This window comes from Mus musculus, chromosome 6, assembly GCF_000001635.26.
Source record: "Mus musculus strain C57BL/6J chromosome 6, GRCm38.p6 C57BL/6J".
Classification (NCBI taxonomy): domain Eukaryota; kingdom Metazoa; phylum Chordata; class Mammalia; order Rodentia; family Muridae; genus Mus; species Mus musculus.
In genome coordinates, this window is record NC_000072.6 from 17,451,786 (window position 1) to 17,474,811 (window position 23,026).

The following is a 23,026-nucleotide window of genomic DNA, read 5'->3' on the forward strand; positions in this document are numbered from 1 at the left end:
AAGCAAATAAAGAGCTGGGTCATCCTGCTTTTGCAGTAAGGCATATACACTGGATATACAGTGTGTCTAAAAAATGTAGAATCTATTTCCCTTAACCCCACTGACAGCTTTTCTTATTTTCTTTGCCTTAGCACTCTCTGATTCATAAAGTAGAAGTTATAGAACACCACACAAATTAATATATCATTGGGTTATGCTGTCACACACCAAAAAAACCCAGCTAATTGTAATACAGTGTGAGATATGCTAAATTAGGAGTATGAAATGCCAATAGAAAATAGACTAAGCCACCTGTCAGCCTGCCCAGGGAGAGGACCAGTCAAGGAAGCCTTCTAACATCAGGTCTGGATTTTGAGGGATGGGTTTGTAATTGCTGTGTGAATCTAATAAGAAAAATCATTTCCAGAGATGGCAGCAATCAAGGCAGGTGCCACTGTAATATGGCTCGGACACTCTCTCTTCTTGAGAAGGAGATCCCATGCATTCCTTTCAAGGCTGTGCAAGGAAGGCAAGAAGCAGAAGCACGCACAACACTCGAGTCCAACTGTTACTTCCCAGTTCTCACAAGATTGATGACATTTCTGTTATCAGCCTTGAATTTAAGTGTTACCCTCTCCCCAGGGAAGGGGCAGAACAAGTTAGATACATTGGCTTTCCCTCATTGCAACGAATGCCTATGAGCAGTCAACTTATAAAGAAAAAGGTTTGTTTTGGTTCATGGTTTTCGGTATTTCAGTCCAAGTTCCATTGGCCTCGCTGTTTAGGAATAGCACATTACAGTGGGGCCTGTGTAGCAGAGCAAAGTTGCTCAACTGACCGTGTAGTTCAGATGCTATCTTAGTTAGGGTTTCTGTTTGTGAAGAGACACCACGGTCACAGCAAGTCTTGTAAAGGAAAACGTTTAATTGGGTCTGGCTTAGAGTTCTGAGATTTAGTCCATTGTCGTGGCTGGAAACATGGTAGCATATAGGCAGACATGGTGCTGGAGAAGGAGCTGAGAGTTTTACATCCTGATCTGCAGACAGAGAGATGAAGGAAATGACATTAAGCATGGCTTGAGCATCTGAAACCTCAAAGCCTATCCTCAGAGACACATTTTCTCCAACAAGGCCACACCTTCTAATAGTGTCCCTCTTTATGGACCTATTGGGGCCATTTTCATTCAAACAACCACAGATATTAAGAGAGAAAACAAAGGTTCTTGGACACCATCGTCTTTTTCAAGAGCATACCCAGTGCCCTGTATCCTCCACTCCATCTCTAAAGGTTTCCATCACCTGCCAATAGTGTCCCACCATGGGAACCAAACCTGTCCCACATGTCCTCTGTGGTGCTTAGCCAAATGATTCTCAAGAGCAATCTGCCTACTTATTCTAGAATCTGGGCACTATTTCCTGTTCATTCTGTGTTGATCTGTGCATGAAAAACATCATTAGGACTTTGAAACTAGCACCCACACCTAATGGTTCTGTGTTCCCACAAGAAAAAATATGTCTTCTCCTCTGTCAGTCGGCTCTTTCATTTCACATTGCCATTCTCTAAAGCATCAAGGATTTTTTTTATGACTTGTTCTCTATGACTTTGAAAGATCTAGACACTATATTATGCTATATTTATGCAAAATGTAAAATGATGTTTTTCCACAATTTAAGAACTTAATGTTGAATTTCCTTTATATTTCTCAAGTAGCCTGACAATTTCTCTCATATGAACACATTCAGATCATCTTTTTTCTGGCAGTCACTATCAGAGACTAAGCAATCTGACTTAAAATCTTAACAGTTTCAAGCTATACAAGTTGTGAATGTGAAATGTGACAGTTTATGAAGTTTTGGTTGAACCTCAGTGATAGCCTTTAAAACATGTAAGCAAACCATCATGAGTGATACAGACAAAAGAATGCATTGCATGAACTGGAGAAATGGCTCAGTGGAAAAAGGAGCTTGCTGCAAAGTCCTGATCATTTGAGCTCAATCCCTGAATCTCACATGCTAGAAGGAGAGAACCAGCTGTCCTCATTCATTTTCTGACTTTCACACATGTGCAATGGCACACACATGCATGCATGTATCCACACAGATTCACACTAAATTATTAAATAAATAAAATCATTGTAGTAATTGACTCTTATACAATTGTGGGGAAAGCATGGGAGGTTTGGACCTTACAAATGGAGGAAGAGAAGAAGCAGAGAAGAATTAGAAAGGATTCAGACTTGTCAGGGGTTCTGAGAACCCGCCTTCCCTGCTGTGTGATGGGGTCTCAGAGCTCATTGTGTTCTCTGTGAGTTCTCAACACAGAATCTGATCTAGCACAGTGGCCCTTTGCAGGTACACAGCTACCATGAGGACAAAGCACAGATGAGCCGAAATCTGTTGACATCATACTATGTGCCTCTTACCACAAATAAGTGACAAGAATCTTCAGAAGACATGACAGTTGCTCCTCTTCCACCTCCCAGAATCGTGCATTTTTCTCTTCATATCAACTCCAATCTGGAACTTCATGAAAATAGATGGCCTGACACCCACCGGTCTGAATATAACTGAGTAGACTGTAGCTATACTAGTTGATGTGGTGCTGAGACTTCCAACAATCCATTATGCCAGCTCAAGCAAGGGCTCCTCCACAAACTGAGAAAGTCCCAAGTGAATGTGTGCTTGTATAGCACTTAAAGACGAAAATGAACATTTCACTCTCAATTTTTAAAATTATAATTGAAGCATAAAAATAATATTTACCTATAGTTGGTAACAGAGTGCTTTGCTAGGGTAAAAGGGGAGCCTTTCTGCTCAGTTTCTGACCTATTTGTATGGTTTTGTGCATCCCACATTGTAAGCACCTATCCAGTTTTCCCCCAGCCCTGTGTCCCAGCAATGACTACCTTAGAGCACACTTTCATCATTGCTCCTCTGCAGTTAAAAACAAAACAAAACAAAACAAAACAAAGCAAAACAAAACAAAACAAAACAAAACAAAACAAAACAAAACAAAACAAAAAGCTCTTGTCTCTGGGAACCTGCCTCAATTTCACCATGTTCCAAATGGTCCATAAAAATGGACTGTTCCACTGAGAGGTAGCATTCCAACACCAAACACCTGAATATCACTGGAGAACCAGCTGCTACGCCTTCTCTGGCATCCAAAATCCAAAAGTACTCAAGTCCCTTTCTTTGTTACAAAGCAGAATGGCATTTGCATATGACCGAGGTAATTTTTCTATCCTTTAATTCATCTCAGGTTGCTTGTAATACCTAATACAATGTAAATGCCATGTAAATGATTGGTACAAAGACTATGTTAGTGGAAAAATTAAAATCTGTGTGTCTACCCCATCCTTTAAGATTTAATCCCCTCACTTACTGGCAAAATGTTGCTCATTCACTTTTTATAGTGAATGACCTGAGTATAGGGACCTGAGTAGTCCTCCTCACAATATCTTCTAGACCACAAAATTCTCCTAAAAGTGAGGCATGCTTGCCAAGTGTGTCATGTATATTGATTTACATGTCTGTCTTCATGCCAGATTGTTAGGTTCTCAGTGTTAAGTACCACAACTGATTCATTTTTGTAGCCCCAGGCACTAAGAAATTTCTCTGGCAATGGACAGGACTCAATAATCATTTGGATAAAAACCTACTTGATGTATTTCAAGACTTGATACGTTTAAATATTTTATTCCATATTTTCAGCTGCTTCAGTCCAAGTTATGATTCTCATAAAATACAGGTTTATGTTATAAAAATTGATGGATTTGGGATAATTTAATAGAAGCAAATGAACAAATATTGAAAATCAATATAAATCACGTTATTTCTTTGATCAGATTAATAAAATGATTTCTAAATATCCATCTCTCTGGTGCTATTTAAACTTTTGGTATGTCATCAAAATATAGAACAATACAGCTCTCAAGAAAAGATGCCTGCTGCCACGTCTAATGATCCAAGTTCAATCTCCAGGACACACATAGTGGACAGGAGAACACTTCTGCATGTTGTATTCTGGCCCTTGCACAGACTATTTCACACACTCACAAGTAAGTGTTTACAGAAAGTTTTCAGACTGTGTGATAACAATAAACTGTGTTTTCTTAACTTTAGATTGACAAACCCACTGGTTGCCAGGAGAAGCGATGAGCTGACAGTCCTTGATAACAGCTCTCGCGTGGGGCGCTCAGACCAAGCAGATGGACCCGACACTTGGAGAAGGCTTTAACAAGATGTCTTTGCTTATTCAGGTTATACACTCCTTGAAAGTTCCTCCAGCATAAGTTTAAAAGTTTGCAGATGATTTTGATCAGATCTGACAGTTTTGTCTGTAGGTTAGTTTCCAACTGCCTCTTGTGTGGAGTTTGGTTGGGTTTGCTGGATAGGCCAAAATGTTTACAATAGGCCAGTGAACGAAACATACTGTGTCACTGCCAACTCTCCACTTCTGGCCCTCGCTTGTGTGTTTATTTCCTTAATTCTTCATTGGCAACCTGAGGTTAGTCTGGAGGTACTGCCATTTCTCTTGTGTGCTTGAGTATATATTAGTAGTAATTATGTTTAGACTCTAAGGTTGTTAAACAAAAGGCCAACCTTTTGCCAATGTAAAAGTGTTGGAAAGTCTTTTTAATACAACCATGTTTATTATATTTCAGAACATATCAATCATGTATATTAGTTTCAGTAATCCTATCCAAAACCCTTCAAACATTCTATCATTTTTCAATTCCATAAGACTTACATAATTTTCCTTAAACTGTTCAATTTCATAGCTATTTTTGACTTGCCTAATTTACTTCTGGACTCATCAAATCCACTATCCCTAAGCTGATTATTTAATTATTTGTATTGGAAGGAGAAAGGAATTTTATCATATTTGGACTGTGCGGTAGTTAATAAGAACCACACCCTGAATACTTTCTGTCTCATAGAAGCCTCATTCTGCTGGCTAGAATTCAGACATGAGTTGCTCTATTTACTTCACATGAAGCGGTTTATACACAGTTTTGCTTGGAACCTGGCATTTTTAAAATCATTTTCATCAGGATTTAAGACCTTGCTTATAGCTGGAGAAACTGATCCCTGGGGACTTAACTACCCAAATACTCAATGTGTTAGCAGTAAGATCTAGAACTGCAGTAATTATGCAAAGACACATACAGACACATATTTTTAATTTTTATTTTGATATTGGTTGTTTTATTTACTTACATTTCAAATTTCAAATGTTGTACCCCTCCCCGATTTCTCCTCTACAAACCCCTTACCCATCCCCCATGCTCCCTTGGCGCTCCCCCATTCACATATTCCCACCTCCCTGCCCTAGCATCCTCTATGCTGGAGCATGAACATGGAACTTCCATGGGACCAATGGCCTCCCCTCCCATTGATGCCAGATAAGACATCCTCTGCTACATATGCAGCTGGAGCCATGGGTCCCTCCATGTATACTCTTTGGTTGGTGGTTTAGTCCCTGGGAGCTCTGGGGTGTCTGGTTGGTTGATATTATTGCTCTTCCTATGGGGTTGCAATTCCCTTCAGCTCCTTCAATCCTTCCACTGACTCTTTCATTGGGTCCTGATAGTTGGCTGTGAGCATCTACCTCTGTATTGGTCAGGATCTGGCAGAGTCTTTCAGGACACAGCTATACCAGGCTCCTGTCAGCAAAGTGCTTCTTGGCATCAGCAATAGTGACAGACACATTTTTTTTAAAAAAAGACTAGCCATAAACAAATGCTGATTCGCAAATGAAATTGTGTGTGTGTGTGTGTGAGAGAGAGAGAGAGAGAGAGAGAGAGAGACAGACAGACAGACAGACAGACAGAGACAGAGAGAAGGAGAGAGAGAGAAGGAGAGAGAGAGAGGTTGATTCCAGCTTTCTTCCCTTTTTTTGAGGCAGAGAATCCCATTGGATTTCAAGCTCACTTATTTAGTTAGGTTGAGTGGCTAGAAAGCCCAGGACCTACCCCTCTCCTTCCCAGGTAGGATTTTAAGTGTATACTGCTAACACCCAGCTTTCTACTTATGTGGTCTAGCCTCAGGTTCTTGAAGTTACACAGAAATAACTTTACTAGCTCTCCAGCCCCTGTATTTATTTTTACTGATTTCTTTATTTCCTAAGATAGACTAAAGCTTTTATAAACGTACTGAGATCTTAAAAAACAATTTCTTTTTGAGAATTTCCTGCATACAATGTGTCTTAATGTCCACCCCAACTCCTCACCTCCAACTCCTCCCAACCCCTCCACATCATGTCTCAATTTAATGTTCTTTCCATCAGCTAGTGCTGCCTAGGTTTATGGGTGCAAGGCCACTGACTGGAACACTGGCAACCAGGAGCTGCATTCCTGAAGAAAGCTGACTCCCCATCCCCTGTACCTCACTCCAGTAGTCATGGGCTTCCTTAGCATCTTAGCCAGGAATGGGACTTCATGGGGCCTCCATTATCAGTGCTGGAATGTTGTCTAGCTTGATCTTGTGCAGGTCATGTGCGAGCCACCTCAGCTCCTATGAGTTCGTGAGCACGACAGCTGTGCCACATCCAGGTTACAGTTTTGCAATAGTCCCCTAACTTCAGGTTCATACAGTCTTTCTCCATGGGTCTTTTATGACCTTCCGTGAGTCTTGGGATGTGGGGATGTGAGATATGGAATCTGTGGCTGAACATTACTCAGGCTTTTATTCTCTGTATTTTGATTACTTGTGAGTCCCTGTTTTCACCACCATCCACTGAGGGTCGGAAAGCTGTGCCACTCAGTGGGTACAAAAAGTAATTAGCATTTAGAAGGCAGTTTGATAATGTGTCTATTTAGCAGAGTAGTCGTAGTAGTAGGTTCTCCACTAGAGACTATGAGCTCCCAGCTGTACGTTCTTGGTCAACTTTGTAGTACTAGGCACGAGTGCTGAGTTTTAGATCAACAGATGGGAGATGTGGGCTAAATAGGAAATGACCACTCTAGTGCTGTTTGGATAAAAATGAAAATTGTCTTCTCTAAGACCACTTTCACCAATTTGCCACAAGGTAAAAGGAGAAAGAAAGAAAAGAAAACTTAGTGGCTATGGCTTTGAGGTGGGAGGTACTGACAGGAGAAAGGGTTCTGGGAGCCTCTTTCCAGGGCTTTCTCCATGTCTTGGCATCCATTTCTGCTCTTCTAGAGGACAGACCCTGTAAAGGCTCCCTTAGGATCGTCTATTCTGCCACTGATGCTCCCTTCCTTTCCCACAGTCCTTGTGTTCCTATAGTGGTTTAGCTGTAGTTTGTCTCTCAGCGATGCCTAAACTGGAAACATGGTCTCTGTGTGGTTGTGCCGCCCCGTGGAACCTCTGAGGCACGCAGTTACTGAGACCGTCGTTCCAGAAGGAATTAATGCTGGTGTCGCAGAAAGATTCCGTTCTCTTGAGACTGAGTTGTTATAAACCAGGCCATACCACACATTCGTTGCTCCCTTTTGCATGATGTCTGATCCTTGTGAGTTTCTCTGCCGTGTTGTGATAAACAGTCTATGGGACTTTTTCAAACAGCTGAGACTATCCAGATCTTGAAGGTTTCCTAAATTTTGATTAAAAAAGAAAGCTGCCACCTTTATACGTTATTTATAGTTATTTGCAGAGCAACAGAAAATGTACAAATACACACCCCAAGGGAAAATTCTGAAGTTGTTGAAACAAAGGCATTGGGGGAAAGAAACATCCTCTTCTTTTTTCCGAATTCAAATAATCTCTGCCCTGTCCTGACTGCCCAGGGGCTTGCTCCAGCCTGGGAAGTGCTTTTCAGATGGACAACCCAGAGGAACCAGCACCTTTGCTCCTCACTGTAGCTTCAGTCCGGTAGGATCAGGCAAGCAGAAGAGGAATGGTCTTGTCCTGAGTAGCAGCTGACTTCGTGGCCAGAGAAGAAAGGAAGTTAACAAGCAACAGTAGGCTCTGCCACTCCAAGTTAAATGACTGTTATTCATGCTCACAGTTTCTATTCATTATAGTGGAAAGGCACGGTCATGAGAATAGCAGCCTCGGGCCAATTGTGTAACCTTGGCTAAGCTGCAGGATCTCTCTGAGGCTTGATTTCCTAAGTATAAGGGGAGGGTGATGCATGGTCTGGAGTATATCATGAGGACATAAGAAAAAATCCAAGTATGTGACAAATACGCCGATGACTATTAAGGAAAATTAAGCCCTTGCTTGAGAAACGCAGAAACATTAGGTTAACCCGAGTAAATCAAATGACTAACAAAATGACAGCATACACCGTGTTAGAAACTCTGAATTGTTCTACCTGCACCTCCCTCAGTCTTCTGAGGTTATAACCGTGATGCCTGCAGTTTGTAGCCACGTAGTCTTCTTGTCCTTAGCGTTGAACAGGCTTGATCACATCCTTAGTGTCTTAATAGAAAACAGTTTTAGAGATGCAGACATCAGTAAATGGCAATCAAAGCCACTTCAAAGCATTGCATACCCAAAGGACCCACTTCTCACCATCATCCACAACCGAAGGCATAACTATTCCTCCATTTCTCTGGCATTGTCTTTCCTTTAAAGTCAGGTTTCCTAAAAATGGGTTATCTAGTGAACTAATTTCATAGGAAATTGCTTCTCTGGGTATTAAGAGCACAGGAGGCATTCTGCAATGAACTAAGTTTGGAGTATGGTAGGGGGAGTGAAGATAAGAAGAATTTTCTCTTTGTTCTGTTCTCTTTTCTCTCCCAGTCTGAATTTTAGAACTTTTACTATTCTAATGTACATGATATGTGTTCCAAAACTTAATAGAAACCCTCCATTCCCAGATTTTATTTACTCTCAGAAACAGCAGAAGGGGCCATCATCTAAATCTTTTATTGGTTTAGGTGAAATGTTTTCTTAGACACTGCAACAGAAGTGATACGGAGGGGGAGGTGTAGAACCTGAGGAGCCGGAACGCACAAAAGAACCCAAGGAGGCCAAGGTCATAGTTTCTCCTCAGAAACGGGAGCATGGTGTCAAGAGCCGAAATCTGCACGTGTTACACGAGATGATTATAGGTTGCTGACAAACCGAAGAGCCCATGCTTTTTCTACCATGATTTGGATTGTAAGAAGAAAAAAAAAAGCAAACCAAAACCTTTTTATAAACCTATTGTGTCTGCGAGCCCCCTTCATCACTTGCAGGCAACAAGACTTTGTCCTAAGGAAGTTACCTCCACTTGTATTTAAAAAGGCACACCATGTAACAAGATCTTGAGATCCAAGTTTTGATGTGCCGAAGCCAGTCAGAAAGGATGCAGCGTAGTTAGAGGAAGAGGTGGCAGTTCCCGTCTCCCTTGACCAAAGCTATTAGGCCCAATTCAAGGTTAAGATGTAAGTTTGTAACAGCTTAGCTCTGTGTGTTATCTACAAGCTGGTAGACAAGAAAACTTCCCAGTTTTTGTCCACTGATGTTTTGCCAGATGCTGGGATGCATATGTTACCACAGTTAGCTAGCAAGAAGCAGAGAAAAGTCTCACTAATTCGTGACCCCTGACTACTATGCAGATTCAGCTTAGGGAAGGAACACCTTGCTCCCATTTCAGGGAGCAAATCCATTCTGAGTTCTTTAAAGACTGTAGGTGACAAAGCCCTGGCTATTAGTGTCTGGTTAAACTGCTTTTCCCACAAACATGGACATTAGTGTCAGCATTAACTTCTTCCACGGTGATCGAATGGCTAGCTCTCCTTTATACACTACTTCTGAACTCAGCTGCATCTTCTCTTTTAAGCAAGAAACGAAACCCCTTTCTAAAGGCACCATCAGATTTCACCTTGGACTTCACTGCCAGCGTGACAGACATCACGCGGCTATCACTGGTTGCAAGGGATTCTGGGAGAAAATTTTTCAAGACTGAGAAGGGAAGTCAGGGGAGGGAGATCTGCTTGGAAACAGGTGCTGGCTTAGCCAGGCAACAGTATTAGCCACAGAGGTTTGGTTGGTCAGGAAAATACCAGTAGAACTTCATCATCCAATGTGTCACCCATGCCACAGACGCTAAGAAAGTCAAAGAGCAATTAAAGTTGGCTGCAAAAGCTTGGAATTAGGGGGTGTCCTGCCATCTTTAGAAACTATCTGCTTCTATCATTTTAAAGATGGGAAATACTTTTCCTAATAAATGAGTCCAGGTAGAGTGTAAAAGTTATACAACTTTTACAGTCATTCCTTTAATTATGTTATTTTTTAGCTAGCTTTATAAACTATTAATATCTTCTGGTTTATGGTTAACATATCAAAAACATAATTTTAAAGCCATTTTTTAAAACTGAACTGAAATTTGTCCTTGAGTAGAAAGCAGGGAAAAATTCTATTCTAAAAAAACTTATAATAGAATGCTTGCATGTATAATCCACTTTTCAGTTTGTTTGTACTGCCTTTTCTGAGCCTTTATACAACTTTAATTGTTTTTGTTGTTGCTGTTGTTCTGTTTTTCTATTTTTAATCATAGCACTCAAACTTGGAAAACCTGTTAAGGCAACTACATGGGATGTTTAAAAAAAAAAATCCAGTTAACATATTGCTATGGAAACCAGGAAATAGAAACAGCACGCTAATCATTCATTTAGACAACTACGGTGTGTGTGTGTGTGTGTGTGTGTGTGTGTGTGTGTGTGTGTGTGTGTGTAAAATCCATCTATTCACCTTCTATTGAAAGATGTTATAAACTTTCAAGCTAATCAAGATGGCTTTTTAAAGGCCAGGGGCCTTGTAACCAGTAACACCAGAGTTTCAGAATGAGCCACAACCTTCATGAATAGCGTGATATTTGGAAGGACCCGCTTGAATCAAGTTTGCTTGGCTGGAACCCCTGGACATAGTATAGACCCTTGAAGGAGATTTGAGAACTGGGTTCTAACCCTGGCTTTCTTAATACCAGCTGTGTGAGCTTCCTAGGAATTCGTACGGGCTGTTTTATTCATCTGCAAAATGATTCCGTGCAGGCCTCCAAAACTGTAATAGGAACTTTCCTTTTCCATCAAACTGAGGAGTGGTGAGGTAAACTGCTCTTGGGACTGAAATAGCTCTGTCTAGTGTCTGGTAATGTACTGAACACATACATAGCGCAGTTATAAGAAATGTATGAGACCTTCCTTGTCTTTGCTCTGTGTGTAAGACGTGTCCCCTGCACCTGTATAGTGGCTGTGGCTTGAATGACTCTCAAAGTTACTTCTATACATACCTCTATGTCCATTATCGAATCAGCTCTTCTGACAATTGGAAAGAACTCCTATTCTAAAAGGCAATGGATTCCTTAGATCCTTTCACCTTATTGTATCCTTGTAGGGAAATGCAAAATTTTAGAAACGATTCTAATAAACGAATCTTCCTAAGTAAATCCTTTTCAATTTCTTTTAATATTCGAGATTTGAACTTATGTGTTGGATTTGTTAGTTGCTATTTGTCTATGTAACCGCCTTGTGTCCATTTGTCTATTTAATTACCCTGTGTCCAGCTATGAGGAAAAAAAAGTGAAAATTAACCAGAAGCCTCCCCTGGGTTAAACTCCTGGGGTTCTTCCAGAAATCTGAGAAATTATACTAGGGGGATAATGATTGCAAAATGAAATCATTGGGACAATCCGTCCATGCACTCCCAACATTGTCTGTGACAATGAGCGCCTTGTTTCCGTGGCGCCTAGATCTCTGTCCACGCGGGTGAGTGCGGGGCCGCCACCTCGGGCGTGAGAGAGGCTGCAGCTCCGGGGTGCGCCAGGGGGTGCGTGCGCTTTGCGCGGGTGACTTTGGAGCACCAGGAGGGGGAGACTCGGGGCCACTGATCTCCCTCTGCGCTGGCTTCAGACTCCAGAACTGGAGGAGGAAGAGAAAGCGCATAGCTGGGGAGAGGGAAACTTCTCCACCTAGAAAGTTTCACCTTGCCGAGGGCGGGGGGTGGGGCGGGGCTTGAGGAAGTGCGACCCCCCGGGCTAAGCGTACTGGCTGCGGGAAGGGCGGGGACGCCAACCCCCCCCCCCCCAACCCTCCAAGGGTGGTGCCAGTCCCCATCTCGGGCCCCAGGAGGGACCGTTGGGGACAAACCTAGAGCGACAGGGACGAACAGACACGTGCTGGGGCGGGTACCCGGGTCTCTTCGCCTCCAGCCCGGACGCGCCCGGGCGCCGCTGTTGCCCGGCTGAGTCACGGGCCGGGCAGGGCGCGTGTGGGAAGGGGCGGAGCAGTCCGAGGGCGCTCGGCGGGGTTCGGCCCGGGCCGCAGGTGACCCGGACGGCCTCGCCGCCCGCAGCGTCCGAGCCCGGGTGACCCTGTGCGGAGCCAGATGCTGGGCGACCGCTGACTCGCTGGAGAAGGGCGGAGCGCGCGGGTGGTCCCCAGCCGGCTGACTTCGGCGCCGCGCGCTCCGGGCACCCCAAGGTACAAACTCCAGCCGCGTCGATCAGGCACCCAGCCTCTCCCAGCCCCTCTGCTTTCTTTGTTCCACTAAGGGAACTGGCTACTGCTCTGGAGGACAAGACCACCGAGGTGGGTGCGAGCCCGGGGGCTTAGGAAACTGAAGGTATGGGGTCGGGGAGGTGCAAACTAGAATTGAGCTTGTCGCTTTAGAAGGAGTGTTGTTGACGGCCACCTGTGTGACTCAGGGGCGCCAAGAGCATTAGGTGCTCCAGGGCTGCTGTAGCTCTGCAAGTTTCACCTCTGGGATCTGACTCAGCCCTTACAGAAGGGATCGGTCACCCTGTCCAGGGTGATACAGCCGGCAAGGTTTGAGCCCAGCTATTTCCTTGTTCCTAGTCTTGCTTTATCTGCCTTGAGGGAGCGCGCGAGGAGGGGGTGGGGGTGTCTTTCTCAAGGGCAGGTGTTTCTGGGATGGTCTGAATTTTTTATTCCTGGCAAACACACGGAGGGTGTGATCCATCATTTTCTATCCCACTTTATCTTTTTTTTTTCCTGGGACTCAGTGGAGGTGAAATACATTATAACCAGAGGTCAGGTAGTCTGGCTAGTAGCGGTGTAATTATTAAAAGACCAAAGAAAGTACAATGCAGAATTTATTCCAAACTGTGGTTTCCCATTTCCTACCTTTTTATGTTTAGAAGAGCCATTTGCTAATTTGGCAGTTGGCAGGGGTTCTAGGGGCTCACGCATGAATGCTCGTCCAGTGGCTTTTCCCTTATCACAGGCTTCTGTTCAAAGCAGCTCTGGGGCAGAATGAAAAATTGTCAACTTTCTTAAGCAAAATAATCAGGAGGCTCTAATGGCCAAGTTAAAACGGTCCATGACTATGAGGAGATTGTAAACGCTGTAACTGGATAGAATATAGACAGAATTTTAGGAAGACTGTCAGCATTTTGTAGCATTGGGTGGAGGTTTATTCTGTCGCTTCCAGCAGCCAGCCACACACACACACATTGCCATGCAAATGGATTCAGCAGAACGTTATTTTCCTTTATAGCTCAACTATTATAGCTGACTAATGAATTTCCTCTGCATGGAGATGATCTGAAAACGATGTACACGGTGTTTCCCTTTGCTACTGGGACATAAATTGTGCTTTTATGCCCCAGTGTTAGTGTTGCCCGGATTATTTACAGGTATATAGCTTTCCTCTCCAGCTGGAAGCTTCCTCGGCTTTGTTCACAAGTGTAAATTTCCACTGTGGAGCAGGAGTGGGTTCTGTTACACATTGCAGACTTGTCACTGTCATTTCAGGTTGTGATATACTCACTGTTTATCTCCTCTGAGCAGATAAATAACACACATGAGACGTACAACTTCAATAAGAAATTTGATGGTACCAAAAATGTGTTCCTACATAGTGCAATAGGTGCTTTAAAATTTGTGGTCAGTTTTCAAACTCAGCAGGGCCTCAGTCAATAGTTATTAACTTAGCCACATTCCGCTGTAAGCAAGATGGATTTATGGCATGTCGAGGATGATCAGGCAAGTACTGCCTTTCCCGAGACTGCTTTGTTCTTGATCATTGGCAACAGGGAACTTACGCCAGAGATGCACTACTGGCTTTGTGGATCTGAGGGCAAGCTTTATCTGTAAAATTAAAAAGTATAAATAACAGGCAGTTGATACGGAAGTCTAACATTTGTACTCCTTTTAAGTCAATAATGAGAGGAAAATAAAGTGTTTATAGCTTATCTCAAAAAGGCAAATACCTACAGTTTATGATTTCTAAGACCATGTAAACAGTGTCCCATATTTGTCTTAAACTTTTTAAAAAAAAAAATGAGGATTGCACTTAGAATTATATTTGAAAAGTCAATTTACAAAGCTGTTGATGGAAATAATTAGTTCAAAATAGGATGAGTCTGATTTTTCTCTTACAAGTTTATGTAATAAGGTAAAGGTTTTCTCAGAACAAAGAGGATAACACAGAAGGGGCTGAAGCTCTGTGTGGCTGCCCCAGTGACACTGGACATTGTGCCTAGTGCATATTATTGAGAGTTGCATGTTATTTTGCACTGAGAAAAAAAGATTATGAAACTGTCCTGAGGGCTCAGTATCTGACAGAGTAGTGATCTGCTGTCATACCCGTGGTCACACAGGACTAATCACACATCCAGATCCCCTCTCTATACTCCTCTGCTCCTCATCTCTGTAACTCCCATTTCACACAGCTTTCTGGTTTCTTCTTCACTAACATGAGGTTTAGGGATGGTCAGGAGGGGGCTGGGGTGTGTACATGTGTTTTGCCTGGATGCATGTGTGTGCCTGTGGCCATGGAGGCCAGAAGATCTCCCGGAACTGAAGGTAAGGTAGTTGAATGAGCGGCCATGTGGGTACCGTGAACCAAGCTTACTCCTCTGTTAGAGTAATCACTGCTCTTAAATGCTGAGCCATTTCACTGGCTTCCCTTTATTCTGTGGCCTGTTGTGTTTGTGCCTGGAGCACCTAAGTTCTTATCATTGCCCCTGAGCAACAAACTGAATGCAGAAACCCAAGTTCGAGGGGAGCTGTTTCCTTTCCCTGACCGGTATATGTCGCAACTCCTGTCAGATACTGAGCCCTCAGGACAGAGTTTCATGATCCTTTTCTCAGTGCAGAAGAACATGCAACTCTCACTAGTATGCAATAGGTGCAGTGGCCAATGCCAGTTTGGAACCATTTTGACTATGAGTTCTTAACACATATTGATTCATGACTAAACTCACATTTTTTTTTCTCACCAGAAATAGCAAAGAAGTTTTGCTGTGAGCATTAGCTGTGCTGGTTCTAGGCAAGCATCTGAAACTGGGCACGGGCGATGAAACGTTTCTGTCCTTGAAATGTTTACGGTCTGATTAGGTAGACAGAGATTACAGATACAAAATAGAGCTAAAGTCCATAATTATTAGGGAACATAAAGACCTTAACATAGCTAAGCCTGCTTCTGCTTATTTAATTCTTCATAACCTCCAAGAAGCTGAGCCTGGCTCATCTTAAGGTCTTCACAGTTTAAAGAGCCACACTCTGAGCTCTTTAGTTCATTCCCAGCCATCAGCAGAGGCTAAGCCCCTGGCAACGTGCAGGTGTGTGTGTGTGTGTGTGTTCGTGCGTGCGTGCGTGCGTGTGTGTGTGTGTGTGTGTGTGTGTGTGTGTGTGTGCACGTGCATGTTGCCAGGGGCTTAGCCTCTGCTGATGGCTGGGCTCTGCTGATGCTGATGCACGCGCACATGCGCGCACACACACACACACACACACACACACCTTCTCTCCCTCCTCCTTTCCCCCTCTCTCCCTCTCTCCTTCCCCCTCTCTCTGTCTTCTCTTCCTTTTAGTTTTCTTTACTTTCTCTCTTTGTAGAAAGACTTTTTTTAAAAACTCCATGACTTATTCATATGTGTGGGGTCTTCAGCCCCATTATCAGATTAAGAGCTGTGAGTGACTTTGTAATCTACCCTTCCATCAGAAAGCCCATTCTCAGATATTTCTTCAGCTGCGTTAAATTGTTTAACGTTTATATTCCCCTTGGGTTTTGTTTTAATAAAAACATCCAGTAAAATCTGACTACTTTGCTTTTCAAGGGACAAAATGAAGAAAGTGTTTTTATTAGCTATAAAACATAATTGAGAGAAAAAAATCACACGTGTGGCATTTGTACCAGGAGGTGTGAGCACTGTTAAATGAAGAACAATCAACTTTGAAAATCACAGACCCAGGCATGTGTGTTTCTTTCTGTGGTTGTATGCAAGTGTGTGTGTGCAATGGAGAGCACAGATTACTCTCCATTTTAACTTGCATCAACATCTGTAGCTACAGGGCCATATAGTAATTCTGTAAAGACCTATGGGTCAGATAAATTATATCGTGAGGGTGAAAACCCGACTGTACTTCTGAGACAGCAAGGCAAAGAAGTTGTGAGATGTGGTCAGGGAACTTCAGGTGTTAAGAACACCAAGGTCTTATTGCCTTGATTCATGGCATTTCCCAACATTCATCAGGTCCAACATCAGAAATATTGGTCCATTAGGTTAAGAAGGTTCTTTCTTACTTTCTGCCCTGAGCGTGGCCCAGTGAAATTTGTGGACAGTAATACCATTATAGTCAATGCTGGTCCTTTCCAGGGTGACAAGTGGATGCCAGTAAATAAGGCAGTTGCTGATGGTGTGCCTGTGTGCCGTGTTCTCCCATCTCCTGTATCTGTGTCCTTTTCCCTATCTTCTGTTCTGCCTATGCCCTTTATGAACATATGCAAACAGCTTAAATGAATGAGACCATCCATTTTTCTTAGGTACTGATGAAAGTTCCACCTCAGATGAGGCAGTCCCTACTTGGCATCCATCATTGGAGCTGTCACGTGACATCCCTGTGTGTCATGCACCGAAGTGTGCTTCTTCTCTTCTGAATTTTCAAGAGAAGCCACACAATTCCCAATTTTAAACTGTTGACTTGGTATCTTTAAAGCACTAGATATCCGAGAGGGATCGAGCATGGGGCCTTGGTTGAGCTCTGCCCTACTGTGTGACTCTTTCAGGTACTGTCCAAATGAGCAGCCCAGCCAGAGAGACTTAGCATATTTTCTAAATAAAGTGCTTATTTTTTTCTAGACTTCTTTAAAAGAATAATAATCCCACTGTGGAAAATTAAGTCAGAAAAGAAAAGGATATTTTATCAGTCATCACCTATTAGCGTATAGTTCTCTAAACTGGTCCACATGCTTTGCATCAGGCTACGGTCATTTCTAAGCAACGGGATAACCTAGTTATTTTGTTCTTCCACCGAGGCCCTAGTTTTCTGAAACCTGAGTCCATCATAACTCTGTATGTGAACTTCATTTCATTTCCAAGTTCTCTCCTTCAGAATAGACTCTCCTCTTGGAATATTGGCTCTTTATTTTGGATCAGACTACGCTCCCCCCACCCCCTTTTTGCTTCCCCTGCTATTGAAACTCAAAGCATGCCCCGCCTTGCTGGCTTTGAGGGCCCTTTCATAGCAGCCAGTGTTGCAATCTATTTTTCTAAAGGAATAAAGGTTGTGTATCACAGGTTATGTACGGACCTGTTTGCTTTACTCCAAAAAACTAGATAAAGTGCCCAACTAGAAGGCCATTGTGTAAGAAAAGAAGATTATGAGCTCTATGTCTTCCTACTATTTTAAATACAAACATAATAATTCTTCGTAAGGCAGTGCACATGTTAGGATCACAGCCCTTTTCCTGTTTTGAAGCGATTCTGTGTTGCCTACTAGTTGGAAATCTGAGATAGCGCCTAGGATCTCAGATTCAGTTTTGAAGTTATATGTTACAACAGCATGGCCTGGGGATCCAAAAATGACTCCAACTGCTGACCTTTGACATAAGGTAGTCACCCAAACTCTGAGAGAGAGAGAGAGAGAGAGAGAGAGAGAGAGAGAGAGAGAGAGAGAGAGAGAGAGAGAGATGGAGTAAATCTGTGTAACAAAATTAGGGGGACTGGGTCATCCCCTCAGAGGCCTGCTCATGTGAGAAAGAAAAGTCCCGCCAAGTTTTGCGTCCCTAAGACAACTCAAACTGACTTTAAAAAATAAGTTTTGGCTTAGCTTGAGACCAGAGCATTTTTGCTCTTTGAGTTTTAAACCTAGGGTTCTTTTAAGGGAAATTTAATCCATGTGTTTTTGATTCACTAAACCTTAAACCATTACCCATAAACTGGATGTCCCTCCGACCTCTTTGATGTCTATAAAATCTTTGAAACCATGGAACTACCCCCTGTTTTTCCAGAAAAAAAATTATGAAGTTGCTTTTTGCTGTGGGTCAGTAAATGGCATCTTTAAAAAATCTGGGATAGTTGTAAAGTATCAACACAGCTTTCTAATGGTTACTAACAGGATGGGAAACTGTTAGTGCCTTAAAGACCTGCTCCCCATGCTAATCAATTGATGCCCTTACCAAGGCCAAGGAAATGTTTTTGACATACCTCGTCTTTCTTACACATGTATCCCAGATAATTCGTCTCTTTTTTCTTTTAAGTTAAGCACACAGTAAACAAATCCTTAGTTGAGTGTTAAGTAAATGAACTTCTATTGTAGCCCAGAACCTTTTGCTTAAAGCCAGTCTTTGTATTCAATATCAATATCCATCTGTCATGTCTTAGAACAAGATCCATTCTGAGTGGGTTGACCTGTTTCGGCAAATTTCAAGAATAAGCCATCTAACTAAATATATGACATTTATTGAAATTCATTTTGTACCGTGAAGCAACTGCCTTGCAAAACGTGCTGAAAATAGGAAGGAATTTCTAGGCTAATTTGATTAAATATTCTGTTGTTACCATATGCTTTCTGAAAATTGATTTTCCCTCTCTTACTATTCCGGTCGTCCTTCCTCCCACCTAGACGTTGACTGATTGAAAGCTATGCACAGAAATGGAAAGGTATATGATGCATAAGAAGAGCAGCAAGGTGAAACAGGCTTAGAAAACATATACTATAGTTATAAATTACTGTCATGTACAAGGCGGGGATAAGGTTGCTCAGTGGTAATGGTGCTATTGGGTTTTGTTCCCAACAACAGTGATGACATAGTCTTTGAAGTGCATTGTCTGGAGAGAAACACCTTCTTGCTGTAGCTGGATTTCCTGTTTGTGAGTGATTTCTAGTAACTCTATTTCCCATATGAACTCAACACACGTATGTAGCTTTAAATGCAGGTGAAATGCACATGGATAAAATGCATGGCTGCTTTGGAGAGATGGGGAAGGTACAGGACTTGAAAGGGCCATGAGATCTGTTTTGATGTCAGACTCAGATTTTCTAATTGCCCGTTATATATTATCCTCAGAAATCCTTCCTCATGCAGGGCATGCAACTTGTGAGGGAGCAAAATCTGGTCATTTCTTATATTTTGTGAGGTTGGAAGAGAAGGGGGGAATTATGTTATTACAATTATAGATTTTTCAGTTGAATCTGAAGGTTTACTGCATTCATAAATCATCAGTAAAGCTTGTTTTGACATTTAGTTACAGATAACTGTATATAAGGAGTAACTTATTTATAAGTCTGATTTTGTTCTTGTGCTTGGCTAAATCACTAATAACAATGTTTTTTTGTTACACAACTGTGTTGCAAATATTTTTAAACTCCAATTAAAAGGCCTTTACCTTGATAAATGAAGAAATGTGACATATATTTCAGACACTATAAAATTGTTCAGTTTAAGACATTTGTGGGAATAACTTTTATCACAGATGCAGAAAACCAGTGATACCTGGAGTTTGTGTTCGGTACTGAATCATTGAGAAAGCAGAGGGAAATGATAGGAAAATACTTGAAGGGTCAAGGTGCCATGTATGTCAGTGTCCCATGAGGAGCCAGGCTGCCTGCCTTCCTCCCTCCCTCCCTCCCTCCCTCCCTCCCTCCCTCCCTCCCTCCCTCCCTCCCTTCTTTCCTTTTTTACAGGTAGTTTTCGTCTTGATAACTTTAATATAGTTTAATCATGTTCACCCCAAATTCTTCCCCTTAATTCCTTTCAGATCCACACCCACCTCCCTGCACCCTACTTCCTGTCCTTAAAAAAATATATATATCTAGTAGCCCATCAATTCTGATTTGTAGTGTCATCCTGTTCGGAGCCTTACCCTTAAAGAAAACAGATTCTTTCTCTCCCAGAACCTATCAACTCTCAATAGCACTTCATCTAGGAATAGGGGCTGGTGGACCCATTTCTTCTCCATCTAAAATAACAAGTGCCCTACCTTGTGCCGGTTTTGTGCAGGCAGCCACAACTGTTCTGATCTCCGGAGCCCAGTGGTCCTGCCATGTCCAGAGGAGACTATTTGGTTCTGGGACCCCCCCAGACTCTGATTCTCGTGCTCCGCAGGCATTTCTACCCCTCTTCTACCATGCTCGCTGAGCCAAGGGCAAGGGTGTGATATGATGTCCTATCTGTGGCTGTGTACTCCACAGGCGCTTTTGAGTGGTTGTGTTATGTTATTAACCACTATCCACCGCATGAAGAAACTTCTCTAATTAGATCAGAGAGCAGCACTAATCCGTGGCTAGAGAAATTCAAATTTAGAGAGTAATTTGATACTATGACCATTGATAGCAGTAGGTTCACCATTTGAGCCTTCATAGGGCGAAGGCTCCTGATTATGGGCTCTCAACCAGATTTGCAGTTAACAGGCATGTGTGTCCTCCTTAAATGAAATTCAGAACACAGTTGTTTACCCATATTATTTGTTGCACAAATGGGTCTATATTGCCTGTTACTGCTGTAGCTCACAGGACTCACAGATAGGGAACGCCAATGACTTTTTCTCCCCCAAACCAAGAGTAAAGCCAATAATCTAAATTATTTCACGGACTTTAAGACATTTCTGACCAACAACTCAAGAGGGGGTATCTCACACCTGCCACTGGGTTTTTTATTTGGTAACCATTGTCTTCTGGGGTGAGCACTGTCCCATGTGTAGTATAGATTCACCTTAACCTTGCAATGTGAATACATATAGGTGTGTATGAAACTTATAAAGTAGATTTCTACATTGCTTCCTCAAATATCCTCATTAATAATTGCCCCACCCCAACCCCCAACCTCTGCCCTACCCTCCCATCCCTCTTTCCACTTAAACCTCCCTCCCAATCATCCCTCTTTCCCTCTTTATATCATCGGTGTTCTATTTGCCTTCCTCCCTTGGGATGAAGAGTAAAGATGATGAACACTTATCAAAATATTTCTTAGCCACTTATATATCTTCTTCTACAAACTTTGTGAAGTTCCAAAGCACACTTTTTAAAATTATTACCTTCATTCTAATGGAAAAGAGGCAGATCAAAGTGGGGAATCAACTATGAAATCTCTCTTTCTCACTCTCTCTGTCTTACACACACACACACACACACACACACACACACACAGCAGGTTGTGGGTAGAGTATAAGCTTTCCTTCTCTTCTGTCACACATGGCTTAATTCTTACAGAAGGTAGACTACCATCAATATTATTATTTCAATATGCTTGTGTCACCCAAAAAGTCCATGAATAAGGAACCCTTTCCTTAAGGTGGAAGTAGGTTGAGGGGGTGTAGACTTTTAAAAGATGAGTGGAAGTAGTAAATATGTAGTTCACTGGAGCCTTGTGGAACATCGTTATCCCTCCGACCCGTGGCTTCAGATGTCAGCACCCAGTTTAGACCAACTGTCACCTGTTGTCCAGCATGAAATCCTCACCAAGGCTTCTCCAGGCTCAGGACCCTCCAGAACCATGAGGCTTATAAACCATTTCTCCATAAAGTCAGCTGCCTTCTAGATTCTATCACAAAACTTACTAATGTAATAATCCAGATTTGAGCTGGCCTTTAAGTTTAGCTTGTCTTTGTCTACTAGGAAGAATAGCAGGAATGTAAGACAGAAACACAGCTACAACTGTCAATGGCATGTTCTAAGCACTCTGCAGCCAACCCTCTACTTGGGGTCAAGTTCATCTTGTCAGAAAGTTATTGGCATTAAACCACATAAGATTATAAAATTTTATACCACTGTCACAGAAAAAAAATATCCTATATAATCATTATAATGTATGAATTATTATTGTGAACAAAAGCTATGTATGGTCTTAAGAACTACATCTATGGTCATTGTCCACTGACATATCATCTGTTCTGGATGTGAGTTAGTGTCCATTGAGGATGTATCTTGAAGCCTTTCTTTGGAGGCTCACTATAACAGTCCATGCTAGAGTGTGTCAGGAATGAGAAATTGATATTTTAAATAAATTTAAACAGTGATCTAAAGATTTGAGGAAAGCTTATCTTACTTCCTGCCTTCTGTTTTTACTTCCCATATTTTTCTTCTCTAAGAGTATGAAATGGGCTGTTATCATCTGACCCTGGCCTCACATTTGGGCATAAACCTCTCTCTCCCACCTCCAGGTAAAGGTCACACTGCTCAAAGAGCCTGCGGTTTTGCATACTATCTAGTTAACACACAGACAGCAAATGAATATTTATCATTTATCAATTAGAAGAATCTTTTGGTTTAAACATTATATTAGTTATTGTTGGGTGATGGGAGAAGAACTTCAAGCAGAAATGAATATACGTTTTAGGCTCCTCAAAAATGCATTTTCAGACTAGCCAAAATTAAGAGAATTCTCAATTTTATTTCAGCCCGACTAGCATATATTTAGATTGTCCCTTGACATCTGTATGTCAAAGTCCAGTGGGTTTTAAGCACTGGTCTTCAAGGAACTTTTTTAAAATGCTGTTTATGTCATCAGGAAAGTACAGAAAAAATCCCAGGCAGTTACCCTAATGTCGATGAAAGGTGAAAGATCTTGAATCTGTGTCATAAGTTGATTAATTACTTTCCAACCGCTATTAAACATTCTAAGTGAAGAGATAAACTGGAATTCAGGATTGAGTCTCCCTCTCAATTCCTAAAGGGTTTTAGTTTTCAGAGTTAGATATCATTATATCTGACTCATTTCTTCAAGATCTTTAAGCCGTTGCCTCTATTGAAGAGAGAAGAGTGTCTGTTTTGACGTGTTTTCTTTCCCCAGAAGTTATTTCTTCCAGATTTGGTAAATCTAATTCTGAACTAATAATAATGATGATAATAATAATAACTACAATAATCAGAGACTGACTTTTTTCTTAATAAAGGCTCAAGGAGCTGATG

The 23,026-nt window shown here is 42.1% G+C and overlaps 1 protein-coding gene across 5 annotated transcripts in view; it reads left to right on the forward strand.

The window, feature by feature from the left end:
- Nucleotides 1–11,563: 11,563 nt before the first annotated feature.
- Met (met proto-oncogene) overlaps nt 11,564–23,026 on the forward strand; it is a 110,632-nt gene continuing 99,169 nt past the window's right edge. For 2 of the 5 annotated variants that reach the window (XM_006505002.4, XM_030255209.1), the window contains exon 1: nt 12,020–12,463. The gene's annotated coding sequence lies outside the window, so the exon portion shown is untranslated. Of the gene's footprint in view, nt 11,642–12,019; nt 12,464–23,026 lie in introns of those variants that run through there. The other 3 variants (XM_011241043.3, NM_008591.2, XM_011241042.3) reach the window with 3 other exon arrangements.